This window comes from Artemia sp. Qi Xiang Cuo, chromosome 2 (assembly GCF_049724085.1).
Source record: "Artemia sp. Qi Xiang Cuo chromosome 2, ASM4972408v1, whole genome shotgun sequence".
Lineage (NCBI taxonomy): Eukaryota > Metazoa > Arthropoda > Branchiopoda > Anostraca > Artemiidae > Artemia > Artemia sp. Qi Xiang Cuo.
This window is the reverse complement of record NC_142795.1, coordinates 94,555,357-94,562,886: the sequence shown is the minus strand read 5'-3', so window position 1 is coordinate 94,562,886 and position 7,530 is coordinate 94,555,357.

Below are 7,530 nucleotides of genomic sequence, written 5' to 3'. Positions count from 1 at the left end.
TCGAATCGTCTGAATTTGTCAGTCAAAATGTCGATACGATAGTCATTTTTTAACGTCGTAACATTCCAAGTTCCAATTTTCATGTTCTTTAAATCATTGAAATTATTTTCGCCTCAGGTAAAGCAATGGTCCCGGATACCAGTGCAGGATGGAAATCACATATCTTCTTAAGTCTACACCGAAGTCCTTAAGCCGGCTTAGAACCGGACAGCAAGAAGTCCCTGTGACCTCCAGTATGAATGAAGGCTTTGTGCAATCTTGGGCCCATCTTGGTCACAACATGGTTTTCAGCACTTGGTGATGCTCTTCTATCAACAAGAGTCAAAATCCTGCTCAGACATTCCCAAGCCTATTACTTCCAGCTCATTGTATATTCATGCCTACAAACATTATGCTACTATGGGGAGGCAGCCCATAATAGATAAATAAGCTAGGAAAAGGTTTTTCAGCCCAAAGACGCCCATCAAAACATACCAAGCCCAGAAGAATTGTCCATTAGTCAGAATCCCCTGCAAATGCTGTGTCGTTTACTAGGCTATAGTTTCCTCGAGGGGCGCCACTCCTCAAGTGGGAATAGAGTTGACCGCAAGGTCCCCAGTCTTGCAGGTACCCCGAAAAGGTCGAGGCAACCCTTTGCAGAGGCCGTTGTCCATTGATCTGGATCTTACGCCCTGCCACAGTTGTCCTCCTATAGAGGATCCTCCCGTGATGGTGTTTTGCATCACCATGCAATTTAACCCATTGCTGGGAGAAAGTTTGCAACTCATGGGACTTGTGGACAAACCAGTGGGTCCTTTTGAGCGTACATTTCAGGGGCCTTCTTCCTCCTCCACCTGTATTTATGACCCCGGGCGAGGGTGTCCCAGATTCTATTATGGACCCCCAGGGACAAGGTCCCCCTTGGTCCGTGCCTCCTATTGAGGTACCAAAACACGCAAAATACTTATAAATATATATAACTCACTGAATATATCAGTTATATACAGAAATATAGAAGTCACTGAAATATTTAACCTACTACTTATAAATACATATAACTCACTGAATATATAAGTTATATACAGAAATATAGAACTCACTGACATATTTAACCTACTACTTATAAATATATATAACTCACTGAATATATAAGTTATATACAGAAATATATAACTTACTGACATATTTAACCTAATACTTATAAATATATATAACTCACAGAATATATAAGTTATATACAGAAATATATAACTTACTGACATATTTAACCTACTACTTATAAATATATATAAATCACTGAATATACAAGTCATACACAGAAATATATAACTTACTGACATATTTAACCTATTACTTATAAATATATATAACTAACTGAATATATAAGTTATATACAGAAATATATAACTTACTGACATATTTAACCTATTACTTATAAATATATATAACTAACTGAATATATAAGTTACATAAAGAAATATATAACTTACTGACATATTTAACCTACTACTTATAAATATATATAACTAACTGAATATATAAGTTACATACAGAAATATATAACTTACTGACATATTTAACCTACTACTTATAAATATATATAACTAACTGAATATATAAGTTATGTATAGAAATATATAACTTATTGACATATTTAACCTACTACTTATAAATATATATAACTAACTGAATATATAAGTTATATACAGAAATATATAACTTACTGACATATTTAACCTACTACTTATAAATATATATAACTAACTGAATATATAAGTTATATACAGAAATATGTAACTTACTGACATATTTAACCTACTACCAGAAACTTATAGAATATACACAAATGGACTTAGATCGATATGCAAAAAAGGTAAGCAAATAAAAACAACTACATTAGATAAGCCTCCAAAGGTTCTCTTTTTTATTTTATCCGAATTTGAGCTAGACGAAATAAACCCTTCAACTTTAAAAGGGATATATGTAGTAGGCAATATCTTTTCATAGAATAAAAATAAGGGAAGATATATCATCCAATCAATGTATAAAGAAAAATAATAAAAAAAAAAAAAAAAAAATACTTCCTCTAGTTGACCTGAAATGGAAAACTTGATACCATTCACAAAAAAATCTGTTTACTTTCTTTGATAGCTTGGATACACCTACGCTATTTTGATTTGGTTAAATTTTAAGAGCAGAAATAGCCCAGAAAGTTTTAATATAATACCCTCAGTTGTTCTTGGGATACTGATGAGATGCCTAATTGGGAATTAGCATTAACACAGTGCATTTTGATTTAATCTTAAGGCAACATTTAGTTTTTAATCATAATGGACAAATGGAAGGATGGGCGTGGGAGGGGGATTAATTGCCCTCCAATCACTTTCCACTATTAAAAAGGGCATCAGCCCATTCTATTTTCAATTGAAAGAGACCTTTTCGAACTTACTATGACAACTCCTTCGATACGAAGTGCCCTGGTCTAAACAACAACAACAACAAAATAATACATTATACCCATATCGATCTTTACTATAATTAAATAAAAAAAAACAAGTTTTTTTTAACTGAAATTCAGGAACGACGTTAAAAATTAAAACGAACAGAAATTATTCCGTATATGAAAGGGGCTGTCCCCTCCTCAACGCCTCGCTCTTTACGCAAAAAGTTTTTATTGTTTAAAAAGAATAGAATTGTGACAAAGTCAAATTTTAGCGTAAAGAGGGAGGCGTTGAGGAGGGGACACCCACTTTCATATTCGGAATAATTTCTGTTCGTTTTAAGTTTTAACGTCGTTCCTTACTTTCAGTTAAAAAAAAAACTTGTTTTTTTTATTTAATTTTTGAACATTTTTGAATTAATGTAGGTTTTGATTTTGGCTCACCGTACATGAGTAATTAAAACAAAGTTTGAATATTAATTTTACTTCTATTTGGTTAAATGGCTTATTCGAAACTTGTTTAATTTTCGTAAGAAATTAAGAACGTTTTTATTAGTAATAAATATACGTAACTTACGAATTAACTTACGTAACGAACTTCTATATTCAAATATTTTTAATTTGTATATTAGAGGATTCGCCTCCTAGCCAATACCTTGCTCTTTAAGCTAAAGTTTGAATTTTTTTTCCAATTCTTTAAAAATGACCCCTTAATCACAAAGGCCGATAATTTGAATATATAGCTCTTATGAAAGTTTAAAAAATCTTTGGCTTAAAGAGGGATGTATTGACTAGGGGGTGAACCCAATCATATACGTATTATTTTCTGTTCGTTTTAAGTTTTGATGTTGCTCATTAATTTCAGTTGAAAAACTTGTTTTTTAAAAAATCTAATTTGTAATCTTTTTTTTTAAATAATGATGGGAAATCCGGCCCCCCCTTCAAAGCAATGTCCTTTTCCCCATGACCACTCCCTTCATGGAAAGATCCTCCCACATAAACCTCGACACACACCCTCCCCCCCCCACTACCCGAAAAAATCCCCCCTGAAAACGTCTGTATCCATACCAATAATCAATACTAAATGTTAATATTGGGTAAAGTTCATAACTTTAGGCCCACCCCCAGGGAATTTCGGGGGAATAAGTCATCCTTAAAGACATAGTTATCATATTTTCGACCTTGCTTAACGAAATGGCTATCTCAAAATTTTGATCGGTTGACTTTGGGAAAACAATGAGCATGGGAGGGGCCTAGTTGCCTTCCATTTTTTTTGGTCACTTAAAAGGGCAGTAGAACTTTTAATTTCCATTCCAATGAGCCCTCCCACAATATTCTACGACCACTGGGTCGATACAATCACCTCTGAAATAAAAAAACAAAAACAAATAAACATGTATCCGTTTTCTTTCTTCTGGCAAAAAATGCAAAATTCCACATTTTTGTAGACGGGAGCTTGAAACCTCTGCAGTAGGGTTCTCTGATACCCTGAATATGATGGTGTGATTTTCATCAAGTTTCCATGACTTTTAAGGGGTATTCCCCTCCTTTTTCAAAAATCAGCCAAATTTTCTCAGGTGCGTAACTTTTGATGGGTAGAACTAAACTTGATGAAACTTATATATTTGAAATAAACATTAAAATCTGATTCTCTTGATGTATCTACTGGTATCAAAATTCTTTTTTCTAGAGTTTTGGTTACCATTGAGCTGGGTCATTACCACGAACTGTTTGAAAATGTCAAGCCTTCCAATCACTTTCGACTATATAGAAAAATTACATCAATCACATTAAACTTATTTCCAAAATTAAGGCTCTTTACAAATTTTCTCAGACTTCTGACCTATATAGATCGTTTTTTTATGCAAGAATATAATACCAAGGTACCAATTTTCACGAAAAAATATGGAGCCGTTTTCGAAAAAAAATACATAATTATATACATAAATATATAAAAAATTATTGCTCATTTATAAAGATAGTATATGGTATCAACTGAGAAGGCAAAACTCTGCTAGAAGGCAAAAAGCTGAAAATCAAAGGATTTTCGAACTATGAGTAGGATATTGGAGGCCACGGCCATAACAGCAGTCAAGTATGGCTCAGAAACGGGGGTGATTCGAAGGACTAAGGATGATTTACTCAATATTTTCTAGAACAATTGCATAAGGAAGTTGTAGTAGCACTTTTGATCCTCTGTATATCTGATGATAAACCAAAGAAAGATTTATGTCAATCAAATTTTCAAGGGGTACAGTCAGGGACATATCCAGGATTTTGTTTATGGGGGGGGGGGGGTTACAAAAAAATTTAAAAAATACGTGACAAAGTTGGGTAAAATCCCATTACATGGGCCTCTCGGCTTAATCACTATAGACTGGCAATGATAAAATTTGTCTTGTGACGTCTTAACTGTTGTAGAGCAGGCAATGATAGCAAGGTTTTCATTGCGTATACGATATTAAACTGTTTTATTTTGGATTTTCGGGGAGGGGGGGGGGAGGAATCAAGGCTAAAATACGTGTTCAACACATGCTAAAATTTACCCCCACCCCCCTAAGTTGTATATTTATGACCCAAATTCGTTTATAAATTAACATGGATTCAAACTATTTTATTTTATTCATCAGCGTTAAACAAACTTGACTTTTTTGAGAGGCCTATATAATGGGATTGTACCCAAATTTGTTTATATTTATATACATTTTTGTTACGGTTTTACGAGTCAGACAAAACATCTATTTTTTTGGGGGGGAGGCTCAAGCCTTGAACCCGCTCCCTAGATGCAGCCTTGGGTACGGTGAAAGAAATTTTTAAGAAAGCATAGTGACGTTGTACAGACAAAGAAGGATTGGCTGGCCAAAATTTTGCTTTTTGGTAATCCAACTGGGGCCATACGAAGAGCAAGGTCTCCTTAAATGAGTCGGGAAGAGGTCATAATATGCGATAATAATAATCTATATTTAAAAGCCAATTAAAGCCATATACAAAAAGACAAATACTAAAGAAAAATTACACTTCATTTGACATCCTTCCCATCAATACAAAATTTCCTACTGCCACAATATAACGGGGAGTCATATACCGCATTAACTCACAAAGCAGCCTATCTTCCCCCTCCTGGATAATTAATCCCCTTAAATGAGAGAGTTGCTTACACCGGAGGAGGAAATGGCCCAACCCATAATCATTTTCCCCACATCTCAAGCAACTACACCCGGCCTCTGAACCTTCCCTCATTTTCCTTACAACCTTAGCATAAATTGGAAAACAATTTGATCGAATCTGAATCCAAATCCTCAGATATTTAATGGGCAATCCCAGCTTGAAATAAAACTCCTAACCAAAATTCTCTTTTACTTCTCTATACAAAGTAAGACTCGGAGATTTGTATACAGCTGCTTGCCATAATTGCACTTCTTGGTCTTCAAGTCTTGCACTAAATTCCTTGAAGAACTTTTCATGATCTTCTGGCCCTTTTCCCTTCTCCTACAAACTTGAAAATCCATTCCCTTCTAATATCTTTTTGATTTGTGCTGTCCATGATGTTTGAGGGGCCTTCTTCCTCCTCCGCCTGTATTTATGACCCCGGGCGAGGGTGTCCCAGATTCTATTATGGAACCCCAGGGACAAGGTCCCCCTTGGTCCGTGCCTCCTATTGAGGTACCAAAACACGCAAAATACTTATAAATATATATAACTCACTGAATATATCAGTTAACCTAATACATATTTAACCTAATACTTATAAATATGTATAACTCACTGAATATATAAGTTATATACAGAAATATATAACTTACTGACATATTTAACCTACTACTTATAAATATATATAAATCACTGAATATACAAGTCATACACAGAAATATATAACTTACTGACATATTTAACCTACTACTTATAAATATATATATAACTAACTGAATATATAAGTTATATACAGAAATATATAACTTACTGACATATTTAACCTATTACTTATAAATATATATAACTAACTGAATATATAAGTTATATACAGAAATATATAACGTACTGACATATTTAACCTACTACTTATAAATATATATAACTAACTGAATATATAAGTTACATACAGAAATATATAACTTACTGACATATTTAACCTACTACTTATAAATATATATAACTAACTGAATATATAAGTTATATATAGAAATATATAACTTATTGACATATTTAACCTACTACTTATAAATATATATAACTAACTGAATATATAAGTTATATGCAGAAATATATAACTTACTGACATATTTAACCTACTACTTATAAATATATATAACTAACTGAATATATAAGTTATATACAGAAATATATAACTTACTGACATATTTAACCTACTACCAGAAGCTTAAAGAATATACACAAATGGACTTAGATCGATATGCAAAAAAGGTAAGCAAATAAAAACAACTACATTAGATAAGCCTCCAAAGGTTCTCTTTTTTATTTTATCCGAATTTGAGCTAGACGAAATAAACCCTTCAACTTTAAAAGGGATATATGTAGTAGGCAATATCTTTTCATAGAATAAAAATAAGGGAATATATATCATCCAATCAATGTATAAAGAAAAATAATAATAAAAAAAAAAAAAAAATACTTCCTCTAGTTGACCTGAAATGGAAAACTTGATACCATTCGCAAAAAAATCTGTTTACTTTCTTTGATAGCTTGGATACACCTACGCTATTTTGATTTGGTTAAATTTTAAGAGCAGAAATAGCCCAAAAAGTTTTAATATAATACCCTCAGTTGTTCTTGGGATACTGATGAGATGCCTGATTGGGAATTAGCATTAAGACAGTGCATTTTGATTTAATCTTAAGGCAACATTTAGTTTTTAAACATAAAGGACAAATGAAAGGATGGGCGTGGGAGGAGGATTAGTTGTCCTCCAATAACTTTCCACTATTAAAAAGGGCATCAGCCCATTCTATTTTCAATTGAAAGAGACCTTTTCGAACTTACTATGACAACTCCTTCAATACAAAGTGCCCTGGTCTAAACAACAACAACAACAAAATAATACATTATACCCACATCGATCTTTACTATAATTAAATAAAAAAAACAAGTTTTTT